Below are 14,377 nucleotides of genomic sequence, written 5' to 3'. Positions count from 1 at the left end.
CTTCCCCTTCACCCCCCGCCCCCCCAAACCTTGAGTTCTCCAGTCCATTCTCTGCACCTGCGTCCTTGTTCTTGTCTTCTATGTTTTTAAAGGGGATGATAAGCTGTAAATATTTTTAAATATTAAGATGTTCATTTGTGCCACACACCTATATTGTTATAGATGTTGGGCCTGGAACAACAACAAAACAACTAGGGGTGTAATCTTGGGATGTGAGGTGTAAAGGAGCTTAACCATATTAACCACAGCTACAGCCAACCCTGTTACATTTACCTTTAAAGTAAACATTACTCAAGTTTCTACCTACTAGACAAGTTTGAGGAACATAACTAATTTGCAGATCCAAGAGGAGACTGTATTACACAGCGTCCAATCAGGCAAATAGAACTCGTGCCAGTGGAGGGTTCATTCAGTAGAGGGGATTTAATATGACGAAAGGTGTTTAAAAAGACAAGGGAGCAAAGAATGAGGCAACTGGAAATTGGGAACTGTAAAAAGCCACTTTGGACTTCCCTGGTGGTCCAGTGGTTAAGACTCTTCGCTTCTACTGCAGGGGGCGTTGGTTCGATCCCTGGTCAGGGAAGTTCCACACGCCATGTGGTGCGGCCAGAACACTAAGGGGAAAAAAAAAAGCCACTCTCATCCCAGGGCTGGATGAGCAAAGACAGGAGCCCACAGGCAGCCACTGCTCACGGGCAGCTGAGACCAACAGGAAGGGTGGCCTGGTGGTTGCTGGAACTATGGAGGGGACACTGTCGTGGCCAGAGATACCACCAGGAGCAGAGAAAGAGTAGGGAAGAACACCCTTGCGTCTCCCTTTCTCACATCCTCCAGTCTCTGGCCGGACTCTACTTATGAACAAACCTAAAGAAAATCAAGGAAGCCTGAGGGACATATTTTATAAGGATCAGCACTCTGAAATACAGAGCAGGGCTGGCAAGTTGTTGCAGTGTAGCCAAGAGCAAATGGAAAATGACTGGTCCTGATTTCATTGTTCAAAAACTAATTAAGACCTTTCTTAATCACTGAGATCTATATCTAGATGTCGATACTGAGGTATACATTGCATAAGCATACAGTTTATCCGTATTCAGGTTGCTGTCCGAGTGGCTTTCCGTGCCTTCCTCAGGAGGAAGCATACTGAACTCAGGACTCAGCAAGCGTGTGGCTGGCTTTGACCGATGAGATATGAGCAGAAGTGACACATGCTGCATCTGAGCAGGAACTGTAAGGGCCGTTCTGTGGCTCCACCATGTTGTTTTTGCCACAGAACTGTGATATCCCAGATTAGATAACGGGACCATGTCATTTACTAGCCAAGTTGGGACACTGTGTTTATTATACTTTTTTCAAATTCACAGTCGAACCCCATTGCTTTAACTGTAAGGTTCTCCACCTGAAAAGATGTCTGGAGTTTGAAGGAAAACATTGTGTATATTCCTTAAAAATACAACCAACATACTGTTTAAAAATAAGTTTACCCTGTGCTTCTCAACTTTTCCGACATCAGATAGTCATAGGCAAATAGACGGGGTGCGTTCAATGGTGTGTTAACTACAAAATGGTTAAGGCCTCAAAACAGACTCCCCGAGTTCACACAGTTAACCCTCACTTTGAGGTGAATAAACATTAATGGTACTTGGGAATTTCCTAGACGTGATTTTGAAAAAAAAAAAATTAAAAAGAACAGCTCTGGTCATGTTACTCCCTTGCTCATAAACCTCTCCTGGCTCCCTTCTGTACGCAAGCTTCTCAGAAGATAAAAACCAGACTCCTTGGCTTGGCATAAAATCTAACCCCAATTTATCTGCCCAGCTCTGTTTCTGCCCAACACACCATATATTCAAGATGCTTAACTTTTCAGTATTACTAAGTTGTCACTGTTGAACTTCAAACCTTTTACATCCTATTCCCTCTATGCCTAGGGTTTCTTCTCCAGCCGAATTTCTCCATCCCTCTTTTGGTAAAGTCCTGTTCACCTTTCAAGTCCAGGCTCAAACGTCCCATCTTCTGTGAAGCCTTCCTAAATGGACACTCCCCATGCTGCCCTCTGCAGCCCTTACCACACTTGCCATTGAAATTCCCTCTTCCACTTGATCATCACTCCCCTGCGACTACGTCCTCTTCATCTCTATATGCCACGCATCTATTACAGAGCCTAGCGTATTCTAGGTCCTCTCTAAACATCTGTTGAATAAATGAGTAAATGAATAAATGAAGAATTCCCTATATACCTCCTCATTGCTGCTCAGAAATCAGAAGATTCCCTGGAGTCTCTTACGAATTCCAGACACCCACTGTTAAATTCCAGGTGTTTACCTATGCTAATTATGGATACTTTATGATGCTACCTAGAGTTAGGTTGGGTTTGTTTCATGTCGAGTGCTTAGAGTCATTTAAATTTGGAGCTGGAAAGAATCAGACATTAGCCAGTCCCCTACAGGGAAAGATGAGATGTGTCGGGCAGAAAGAAGCTAAGTTAGAAAACCATGGAGTTAGTGGTCCCACAACTAACCCAGTATGCTTTTTATTCTACTATGCTTGACTGTGTTTGGGGGAAGGCTGGTCATATGAATAGTCACAAAAGAGGAAATGTAAAGAGACAATAAAGTGTATAGAAAATTAATCATACTTGATAATAATCAAATAAAGCAAATCAAGCATCATCAACAACATTTTACACCTACTTAATTTTTAAAAAAATGATACAGTCTAAGGCTGCAATGAAATTAGAGTCCTATATACTTCCAAAGGCATTGTGAATTGGTACAACCTTTTTGGAATGTAATAAGGAAATACAGAACGAGAGTCATAATGTTCACACTGTTTTGACTCTATATAAAATACCAGGAATTTATACTATGAAATATTTCAGCACTGCTGAGAAACTGTAAGTATTTAGCGCAACAATGCCTAGTGAGGACAACCTCAGTATCCAATAGGATGGGATGGTGTATTAAAGCTATGGAAAATTTTGCCATCACTAGACATTATAATTATGCACCTCACATATACACATGGAAAATATATGATACCAATTGATATAGTAGAAGTCAAAATAGTATGTGCATTAGAATAGCAACTTTATAAAAACATTCTTACAGAAGAGCATGGGAAGGCAATTTTTATAAGAGTTGTGATAGGGTAGGATTATGGTTTTCTATTTTTATCAACATTTTTTAATGTTGCTATGACATTTTTTCTAGTAAGAAGCAGGTGGAAAGTAAACACACACACCAGTGGGAACTGGAGGAATACAAAAGGACTCAGTGAAGCACGTGAATCATATGTGCTTTTGCCCCAGGCATCCCTTACCTGCAGTGGTGGGAATGGAAAGAGAAGTCAAGAACTGTGTCCTCTGTAGAAATTCTGTTCAATTTGCAGGAAAGAGAGGATGGGGGGAAGAAATCTCACTCAGTTTTGCTAAGGAGAGAGAATGTGGTTTGAGCAATGCTGCCTTATTATCTAAGCAAGAGCACTGATTTCTTGGACCTCTGCTATCTACTCATCAAGTCAACCGTTTTTCAAGACACCACGAAATGCCAGGCACTGCTATTTTGAAACTTTACCTATTTATTTCAGTGAATCCATTACAGTTCAGCAACGTGCCTCCCATTGTGTTTGCTGTATGTCATGAGAGCAGATTCTGGGACACAAGGCCTGCCTACAAAATCCCCTTCCATTGAGTCACACCATAGGCCAGATCAATACATTGAAGTACATACATGTAAGTGTTCTCATTACCCAGAGGTGCTGGAAAGGAGCTCAAATCACTTGTCCGCCTGCCATAGGCCAAACACTCTATTAGGCTCTTTACAAATATTATCTCATTAGATCATGACATGAGATGGGTATGTAGCACAGCCCCTATTCAACTCCAAAGCTCAAACAGAAGGTCATAAGGTGTTCCTCAGTGAAGCCCGAAGCCATGAGATGCTTCAGGATGTCCCTGCATTTGAACTTCCTCGTCCTTATTTTCAAAGAAGGAGCTAATGGCCTACGGGGCAGAGCACCACCTGTGTAGTCCCGTCCGACAGAAGGCAAAACGGGCCGGATCCCTGGCCCTGGTTGATCAAGGCTAGAAGCATCACTCTCTGATACTGTGACAACCAAGAGTATCCCACACTTCCAAACCCTCTCTGGGGTGGGAGGGGGCCACCTCCACTTCAGAAACATTAAGCAATTCATATTCATTCCACCAATATATGTTTATCAAGTGCCTTCCCCATGCCTGGCACTCTGCTGGCAGAGAGGCATTTAGTGGGGAAGAATGACATTTAAAGTAGTGCCACAAAATGTGACAAATGCGACAACAGACCAGCGTGCTGTGAGCACAGGGAGGAAAATGCATCCAACTGCCTCAAGCCTCCAGGCCAAGTTTAGTGACCTGTCACCACAAAGCGACTCCAAGGAGAGTCCCAGATTTGCTGTTCAAACACTCCCATTCCTGGGCTCCATCTGAATCTTAATTATTGTTTCACTTCAGGCTCCTTGTTTATTTCTGCAAAGAATTTAATTTCTTCCTATGAAAAATGGAAACCACGATAACGTCTGTCCTTCCTACCTCTCAGAGTCGATGCAGGAGAAAGCACTGTAGTGCGTGGTGCGCGTTAGTAATGTAGCAGGGATTCAGATTTGAACCTAATTTGTCTTCTCGGCTGGGCATCAGGCGTGTCTAGAAATGTCCAATGACTTGGTGGGGCAGGCAGCCTACTGGCATCTATTTTTAAGAAGTTGGTTTCCCTGGATTTTCATCTGAGCCCTGTGGAGAGAAAGGCTGTTTGCAGAGGTTGAAGAGACCGTTGTCATAAGGGGTTCTGTGAGACACAAGGGCTCAAGGGATGCTACTCAGGTACCCAGATAACAAAGTGAGGCCTGGAGCTGGGAGCTGGTGGGGTGGGGGCAGGACAGGAGACCCTCTCTCCATCTCTGCCCCAAACGCAGCATGTCCTTGGTCCACGGGGCCCGCTGAGTCCCCAGTTCTGCCTTGGCCCTGAGTACAGATGCCAGGACCCTCTCTGGCACCAGCAACAGTGAGGAGATGCCTACTTTTGAATGCTTTCACAGGCAGGAAACATCAACCAGGAGGGCCTGGAGCAAAAGACAAGGCAACTGACTGGTAAACACAGATGTGATAACCTCCATACACCCTGGAAATACTCACTGAAATTTGACAATGAAATCTGATTTATTGTTATTCGTGGGACTTCATTTGTACCCACAGGCGAGGACAACTTGGGTTATGGTTATTTACCACAGTAATAACGTATGTCTCCCTGACAGTAGAAGGGGCAATGTCTGTCCAAAGGCCACTCCCGGCATGGACTGCCTACCTCCCCAGGCCTGAGGGTAGCCATGAGCGGAAGGTCCTGAGATGGACGCCCACTGCCATGGCAACCTGGGTTTGGCATTGCTCTTCTTCTCAGTGAATGGGGTACAGAAGAAAGCAACTTCCCCAAAACCATCTCATTCTTAGTAAAGGCAAGATGACTATGGGGTGTTTACTGCAAGTGGTGGTGCCTGGAAATCAGTACTTGACTCTTGATTTCGTAAAGTTTTATGAACCCAGTGACTTCTGGGAAGAAGGGTGGAATTTTACCTCCTGGGGCCTTCCCAGGTATTACAAGACCTCATAGTTGGTAGATTGCTCTCAGGCTGATTAGGTGGATTGAAACAGTTCCCCTTTTCCTGCCATGAACTTGCTTTTCCTACTGTGGCAGTCTGTATTTTCCCAAGATGGCAACAACAACATCTCCCATCCACACGTTTTCTTCCATGGAGTGGCGAGATCTCTGCCCCCTCCCCTTGAGTCTGGGTAAACTTTTGTGACTGTCTTAAATAGAGAGTATGGTAAAAATGGAGCCATGTGACTTCTGAGGATAGAGCATCGAAACTCCATGTACTTCTGCCCAGCTCTCTAGGAACACCGCTCTCGGAACCCAGCCCCTCTGTTCTGAAGAATCACAAGCAGGCTGTGGAGAGACTCCTGTGGACAGAACCAAGGCTCCCAGCCCCCATGCCAGTTAAGCTTCGAGGCAAAGGCCAGCACTGATTAGCCAGCCATGTAAGTGAGAAATTCTGGAAGTGGATCCTCAGATTTTGTTGTCATCATTTCTTCACGTTGCTAACGGACTGTTGTGAGCTCCATCCGGGCTGCTCATAATAAGCTTTACCTTTGATCTGAGCTATTTTGTTTTATTTATAAAATAGGATTCTTTGCTTTCTAAAGCCTACTGGTTTTTGCTTTAGAATTTGTCTCATCACCAAAGATTGTTTGGTTAATTAATCCTGGCCCTTCTTGAGAGAAAATTGCAGAACTTGAGAAATACAAGATATTACTTCGAAGCCCATATTCCAAACACCTTTTTAAAATTATCAAAGACCTAAAGAGTTAGGCTTTTCCCTAAAAGTACCACACCCTAGGACCTGCAAATGACACCTTCAGTTGACCTGATGTGTTACATTGGGGGAGACAGACAGAAGGGGGGTAGTTTTTTATTTATCATGCATGTCCCCTTCTCTTTCCACCTCATTTAATGTGATCCTCAGAAAGCTATGTCCTTGTCTTGCTCTTATTTAAAACAGAGACTCCTCTCATCAATTTCCCCAACTTTAAGTTTGTGAGGTAGGACCAAAAAAAAAAAAAAAACAACAGTAAGCTCTGCTGTTACACTAATTTCACTTATTCTCACCTCATTTCAAAACCACATTATTCTTCCTGCTGCATTTCTACCAGCCATTTTCTTCTGCAACCTGTGGGTTTCCTGCAGAGAGAGGACAATGGGCAAGTTAAGTGAGAAAGATGATTTACAAGGCTTTTTTCCTTTTGCTCTAATTTACAGGAAAATCATCCTTGCATGGATGACAGGCTAAAGCCCACATCACTGAGGGATTCATTATGGGGGGGGGGGGGGGAGAAAAAAGGACTAAATAGAATAATATCTTATATTAGTAATGCCAAATATATTTGATGGTAATAGTTCACTTATGCCTTGGATATTAGGAAAAATGCCCTTTTTTTTAACTGAAAGAATATTTGCCTTTATTTCAGACAGTACTTCCCTTCCCATTCTTTTGTAAGTGTTAATTTGTATCTGTTTCAGCTAGGATTATGTTCTGCATAAAATAGAAAACCAAAATAAAAGAGATTTGAAACCACAAAGTCCTGTTCTTTCATGTAAAAGGCAGCCAGAACTCAGCAGTCCAGGGCTGGTGGAACAGCACTACAAAGACATCAGGACTCAAGACTTCTTCTCTGTCTGCTTTATCATTCTTAGCACGTAGTTTCCATCCTCAAGCTGGCTGCCAGGGCACCAGCATCTTGTCTGGGATCCTGGCAAATGAAGGAGGAAAAGGGAAAGGAAAACCCATTCAGCACCCAGCTGAGTCACCTCCCTTTAAGAGGCATCCCTGGAAATGTCATACAACACTCTGCTTACATCTCCATGGTTGGCATGTAATCACATGGTCATCCATAGCTTCAGAGGAAGCTGGGAAAACATTAGCACCACTTCATATACAGGTCTCTCCCTTCTCCAGGCTCCTCCAATGCTTTCATCTACTCTACACGATCTAAGATGCAACTACAGCTTTCTTCTACTTTTCTGGTTCCAGGAGCAACCAGAGCTCTTTACTAGAATTGTGAGCTCCTTGGGGTAATTACCACATCTCTTTTACTGCACCCTTTACAGTTCCTGATATGAGGCTCCAACATATTGCCACACCCCAACACTGTAGAAATTCTATTTCTCATTAAAGGAGGAGAATGGATTTTGGATTGGTAAACAACAGTCTGATACAACAGCATCAATATGTGATAGCTCCTTCATCATATATATTACATTTCTATTTTATACAGTTGAATAACTATTTTTGGATTGCCTCCTCTGTTTCAGCTCCAAATCAGGTGCTATGAAGAGTGTGGTAAAAATATGTCACATGGTAATTAATCCCCCTCGAGGAGCTTACAATTTTTTGTAGCACTCTGCTTGCTCATGAAACATGGAACAGTAGAAGAGAGCTGTCATCAGGTCTTATAGCCAATAGTGCAAATAATAAGCATTGGAGGAAACTGGAGAAGAGAGGAACCCCTAACATCTGTGATGCTAATGTTTTCCTGAAGAAGATAACACCTGCAATGGGAATTGAAAAATATGGCGGACACATGTGATGTCAACCTGGCTGGACCCCGGGGTTAAACGCTATTCTGGGCGTGTCTGTGACACGGGTTCTGCTGATTCAACATTTGAATCAGGAGACCGCATCAAGCGGATTGCCCTCCCCAGTGCGGGCAGGCCGCGTCCAATCCTTAGAAGGCCGGAAAAGAACAAAAAGGCCAAGTAAGAGAGAATTCTCTCTCTCTGCCCGTCTTCAAGCTGGAATATCAGGCCTCTCCTACCTTCGGACTCAGACTCAGACTGAAACTTACACCGTTGGCTCTCCTGGTTCTCAGAGCTCTTGGACTTGGACTGGAACTCTCCCATCAGCTCTCCTGAGTCTCCACCTTGCTGACTGTGGATGTTGAAACTTCTCGGTCTTCATAATCACATTCTCCAAAGAATCCTGACTGATACAAGTGTGCAACAAAACTTTTCATACATTGAGCATCTTCTAAGCCTTAGGCATAGTGATAAGCCCAGGAACACAGAGCTGAAAGATACCTCCCTGTTCCAGAATTAACTTATGGACCACTCGTGGGAGAGAGGAGAGAAGACAGCCCATGCTGATACCATGTGAAATTGCTATGATGGAAGGACACACAGAGTGCTGTGGGAACACAGAGAGGGACCCTTAACTCAGCTGAAGGGGAGGGGGTCTCTTGGGGACAGGGAATGTGTGTCTCAGAAGATTTCCCAAAGGAAGGGTGGAGCCATGTGGGGCGTGTAGGGTAGACTTGAAGGAGCATGTTTTCGATTCTGTCTGTTTTGTTGGAGAGACTTGCATGTTTTTAAAGACTGGGAAGAAAGTGCTGATAGAGAGAGACATGGAAAGTATTAGAGCGAGGACAGTGGGTGAAAGAGTGGGCAGGAGGAGAAAGGATTCAGAGCTCGTGGGAAGAGCTGAGCCCACACTCGGGATGAGAAATGTTGATGAGGCACACAGAGCTCAGAGCTGAAGCGGCCCCTCCAGGTTCCTCTGGGTTCGCAACTCCAGTGTGGAAAAGGAGGCACAGAATCTGGGATATGTGGGGAAAACTCATCCAGGGAATAAGGACTGTGGCTGTGTCATCAGGGTCACAGGCACCCGACCGTGACCTCTGGAAACCCTCCCAGTGGTAGGACCCAGCAGAGGCCCACAGGGACCCACACTGCAACCATTTCCCCTCTATTCTTGCCTATTATGTCTCCCTGTCCTCTCTCTGCTCAGTTTCGGACTGTCTCCTCTCTCCTCTCTTATACACAATTCACTCACTTTTTTGTAGATTCACAGACCCAGTGAGTTTCCTTTTATCATCCAGTTGTATGATTTGTCAACCATTCGTCACAACTGACCTGAGTGGTATAATCCATTCGGGACCCCTGGATACTGAGGCCAACCACCTGGGGTCCCCCTCCCCCCTGCACGTCTGTGGATGCTGGTGCCTTTTGAAGTCCCAAAGCAGATGTGGGTGGGGGTTCCTACCCGCTCTCGAACCCGTCCCGTGCAGCTCCTCTTTCCAGTTGCTTCTCGGGGTCTAAGGCAGCTGGGAGAGTAAGAAGGGTCACAGAGGAATTCAAAATGTTCGGTTGATACATCGTTCCAGTTTGAGGAGGTTTGATGTGTGTGATTGGAAATAAATGCAATAAGAGCACCATTTATTTCCAACTCTCCAGTAAGACTATTAACTTTTTCTTCCAGAGATAAACTTGATTACATTACTTATTTATACTATGTACATTGCATTAGAGGTAAAAAATGCATCAGGGTAAAAAAAATCGTATACAGTTTTTTAAAATTAGTGTTTTCTTATCCACTGCTAATAACAGCTTAGATTATTAAAAAGGAAGAATTTTAAATATGCAACTCACCTTCAGGTCTTGGTACTGCTTGTTTACTTTTACACATTTTGCTAAACTTGACAATCTCGAAATATCATCTCTACTCACTCCCAATTCCTCATTTTTATCCAAGTGCTGTGCTTTTGTGATGGGGTCTATGACATATCAGGAGAGGCAGCATGATATAGGAGAAAAAATAGGAGCTTGTGGAGTTACATGTATTTATGCAGTTTACAAGCCTTGTGTGCCTTTTACTAGTTGGAGACTGGAGTTATATCATTAAAGAGCAATTCACACTATGGAAAACAGTTTGGAGGTTCCTTCAAAAACTACAAATAGAACTACCATATGATCCAGTAATCCCACTCCTGGGCATATACCCAAAGAAAACCATAATCCCAAAAGAAACATGTACCATAATGTTCATTGTAGCACTGTTTACAATAGCCAGGACATGGAAGCAACCTAAATGCCCATCAACAGATGAATGGATAAAGAAGATGTGGCACATATATACAATGGAATATTACTCAGCTATAAAAAGGGATGAGATGGAGCTATATGTAATGAGGTGGATAGACTTAGAGACTGTCATACAGAGTGAAGTAAGTCAGAAAGAGAAGGACAAATATTGTATGCTAACTCACATATACGGAATCTAAAAATGGTACTGATGAACTCAGTGAGAAGAATAAGGCCACAGATGCAGAGAATGGACTGGAGAACTCGAGGTTTGGGGGGGCGGGGGGGTGAAGGGGAAGCTGAGACAAAGTGAGAGAGTAGCATAGACATATATATACTACCAACTGTAAAATAGATAGCCAGTGGGAAGTTGCTGTATAACAAAGGGAGTTCAACTCGAGGATGGATGATGCCTTAGAGGACTGGGGTGGGGAAGGTGGGGGGGAGTCGAGGAAGGGAGGGAATACAGAGATATGTGTATAAAAACAGGTGATTGAACTTGGTGTACCCCCAAAAAAATAATAAATAAATAAATAAAATTTTTTAAAAAAAGAGCAATTCAAATTTCAGTTGTTTTAATTTGTAAATACAATGACAAATTTACTGGCTTTGCTCACTGTGAACCCGGCACTGTGCTATGTGACCACAGTTAATCTGGACAATAAGCTGATAAAATAGGTACTACTGTTCTCTCCATTTTACAGGTGAGCAAGGTGAGGCTTAGATTAGCTAAATTAAGAATATTCACCAAATAAGCTGGAGGTCAACTTAGAGGTTGACTCTAAGACAACCCTCTTAGCCATGGTCCCACAGTGCCTGGCAAGTAGATCGGCTCTGGGCCTAGTGATAGCACCTACACAGTAGGTGTCATCTCTAGAGGAAGGTGAACAAGTAGAGCTGAGAGAAAACCCCACATCCCCAGAAGGCAGGGCCATTTGGTCTTATAGGCCTTCAGCCTTTTCCCTGTCCTGGCCCTGTTTCCTTTCTTGCTGGTGGGCATGAAGCCCACTAGTCCTCTGAAGGATGCCGCCCTCTGTCACTGGGCTGGTACGAGAGGCCACGAACTCAAGTTAATTCATGCCTTCCTCGTTCCAGAAGGATTTAAAGTAGGCTTGTCAATTAATAATGGCCTGTTTCCCTGTTCCGTTACCTTTCACAAAGTGCTAGTGTATATTATCTCATTCAGATCTCCCAACAACCCTGACAAAAGTGAGGTTCAGAGATTCTAAGCAGTAGGCTCAAGTCAACAGAGTAATTATTAGCAGCACGAAGTGAATTTGACCACAAAGCCACCATGTCTGTGTTAGTTACAGTTCTTGGCTATGATGGTCTCTCCCTAAGTGGTTTTTTGTTTTTGTTTTGTTTTTTGGCCACACTGCATGGCATGTGGGATCTGAGTTCCCTGACCAGGGATCGAACCTGGGCCCCCAGTGGGTTCTAAGCACTGGAAGCACAGAGTCCTATCCACTGGACTGCCAGGAAATTTCCTTTTTTTGGCCCTGAGTGTTTACATGAAACATGAACGCAATAAGAAACGAGTGCTTAAGTATGTGGTCATGACATCCCCTAGCTTGGAAGCCTCTTAGGGAAGCCCATCACTGCAGGCATTGCAACCTGTCTATCCCCAGACTAAACCTTCTGCATTCTTCACCACTGCCCTAGCCACACTGTTACTGGACCAAACTTGGGTCTGTTTGCCCAAGCACAGTAAAGCCAATCTACTGACAGTGGGTTGCAGTGAAGGAAAGTGCAGCGTTTATTACAGGGCACCAAGCAAGGAGTCCAGGTAGCTAGTCCTTAAAGGGCCTGAACTCCCTGAAGGCATTCCGGGAAAGGTTTTTAAAGACAGGATGAAGAGAGGGAGTTCTGGGGTGTGTGATCAGCTCGTGGACATTCTTCTGATGGGTTGGTGGTGAGGTAATCAGGAGCCAATGTTATCGACATTCTGGTTCCAACCGGTCTGGGGTCTACGTGCTTGTGGTCAGCATACACTTAACTTCTTCCACCTGGTGAGGGTTTTAGTGTCTGCAAAACAGCTCAAAGGACATGGCTCAGAATATTATCTACAGCCCTTGAGGGGGAACTAAAGGTCCTGGACTTTGTTAGTCACTAAACTATTATTATTTTGTCTTGCTTGACTGTTTCCCTTTCTCTCTGCATTTCCTCACTTCTCAGATTAAATTTACTCTTTGGAACCCAGGGAAGGCCTAGGAGGCTAAAGCTTTTCTACAGGCAAGAGGCAGATGGAGGACACGTCAGCAGGGGGGTGGGAGGGGTCCTGTTCTGAGAAGGCTCCTCAGGGTCCTGCTCTATTACAATGCTGCCTCAACTCAAGCGATGTCAGAGCAGCTGCTGTTGCAGAATACAATGTCCCTTCATCCATCCAGACTTCTCTCTGCTGTTCCTTCTTCAAGGAACCACTCTTGTCCCCTGCCCTGTTCTCTGCCTAGAAAACACCAACTACTCTTTCAAGGCAGCACACAGTTATTACCCTCTCTGCAAAGCTGCTCCCAAATTCCTATCCCACCAAAAATGATTGTGCAACACTTTGTAAATGCAAACCACACTCCACCAGAATGGTTTGCTTATGTATCTTTTTTCCTACTAGAATGAGAGTTTCGAGAGCAGCAACCTCCCATTCCCTTTAATGCCCACCACTCAATTCCATACATCTAGCATACAGAAGTGCCTACAAATGGGCTTGGGGTGGGGTGGGTGGGAGGCAGATGGGTTTTATTGTTTTGTAGCTAACTCTGTTCAGTGTCTGCTCTGTGCCAGGACATTTATTGAAATGCTTTGCCTGTAATAACACATTCAGTCCTCACAGCAACCCATGAGGTGGGTTCTATCATTTTTCCCTACTCTACAAATGAGGAAACTGTAAAACTACACCTAAAAGGAGGGAGATGGGGGAACCTCACTAGTAAGAGCCTGATTTTCCAGTTTCACTAAAAGTGAAAATTGCCATCATTCTCTTCTTCTACAGAAAGAGCATGGCTGCACCATCACATCTCCATGGTCTCTTTACAAAGGTCTTTGAAAGAACACAGTCTGTTGATATCATATCTTCACCATAGTTTGCGATGGCAATTGTTTTTCTTTACCATCCCTTCAGAGGCATGTATAAATCTTATAAAACCTATAATTAGACTTAGAACCCCTAGTTGCCTTTCTTTTTTTCATGGTTTTACTGAAGGTAGTGTTACAGGTCAGAAGTAAGGAGTTGGAAAATACATCCCCGCCGGCATCCTTACGGAGGTGGGTAAGTAGGGAACCCCAGGGAATTTCCTTGAGGTGCCTGAGCAGAAAGATGGGGACAGTTTTCTCTTTCTTAAAGTTGTGCAATGAATATTATATCTTTGGATTGAACATTGTACCACTGAGCAATGTACCACTACCGAGCAGAACTGGAGGGTGAATGAGGATGAATTCTTCTTCCTCTTCCAAATCCAAGAAAGCATATATTGCATTCTCTAAGTCAATATATATTTCTGGCATTGTCTATGGAAAAAAAACAAAAACAAACAAAGCTGAACCTCCCTCAAGGAGCTTCAGATCTGCTGGACAGAGTCATCTAGTCCACAGACTCTAACATAGTATGTACTTAAATTATGGCTCAAATAGGAATAGGAGCGAAGTGTTAGAATCAGTCATAGAGAGGAGACATTTCGTGGACAAATGGAAAATGCTTCTTGGATGGGGAATCCTTTCACTATACCATGACTGAAAAGGAAATGAGCTCACTGATCTCATTAATTCTCATAACTCCTTATCAAGTCGTTTAGAGCCTGGAAGAATCACACCGTTTCACAGAGGAATGTAATAGTGAAGGAATAGAAATGTAAAATGGAGGAATGATGGGCATAATAGCGATATATAGCATTAAGTAAATGCCTGCGAAATATCAGGTGCCTCACATATATTATTTAACTTCATCC

The 14,377-nt window shown here is 43.8% G+C and overlaps 2 long non-coding RNA genes across 3 annotated transcripts in view; both read right to left on the bottom strand.

Annotated features, from left to right (window-relative positions):
* Positions 1-427: 427 nt before the first annotated feature.
* LOC130846053 (uncharacterized) lies at positions 428-6,885 on the bottom strand. The gene is made up of 3 exons (XR_009051500.1): positions 6,693-6,885; positions 4,565-4,762; positions 428-614 (listed from the first exon to the last, which is right to left on the bottom strand). It is a non-coding gene; the product is annotated as an uncharacterized LOC130846053 (long non-coding RNA).
* Positions 6,886-6,986: 101 nt separating this feature from the next.
* Positions 6,987-14,377, bottom strand: part of LOC130846054 (uncharacterized) — a 78,713-nt gene continuing 71,322 nt past the window's right edge. Inside the window, exons 4-7 of one of the 2 annotated variants that reach the window (XR_009051502.1) lie at positions 10,008-10,132; positions 9,622-9,682; positions 8,429-8,566; positions 6,987-7,333 (exon numbers count right to left, since the gene is read on the bottom strand). This is a non-coding gene — a long non-coding RNA (uncharacterized LOC130846054). Of the gene's footprint in view, positions 7,334-8,428; positions 8,567-9,621; positions 10,133-14,377 lie in introns of both variants that reach the window. The other variant, XR_009051501.1, reaches the window with a different exon arrangement.

The sequence above is a fragment of the Hippopotamus amphibius genome, chromosome 2 (assembly GCF_030028045.1).
Source record: "Hippopotamus amphibius kiboko isolate mHipAmp2 chromosome 2, mHipAmp2.hap2, whole genome shotgun sequence".
Taxonomy (NCBI): Eukaryota; Metazoa; Chordata; class Mammalia; order Artiodactyla; family Hippopotamidae; genus Hippopotamus; species Hippopotamus amphibius.
Note: the sequence above shows the minus strand (reverse complement) of the source record. Positions and strands in the feature narration are given on the sequence as shown.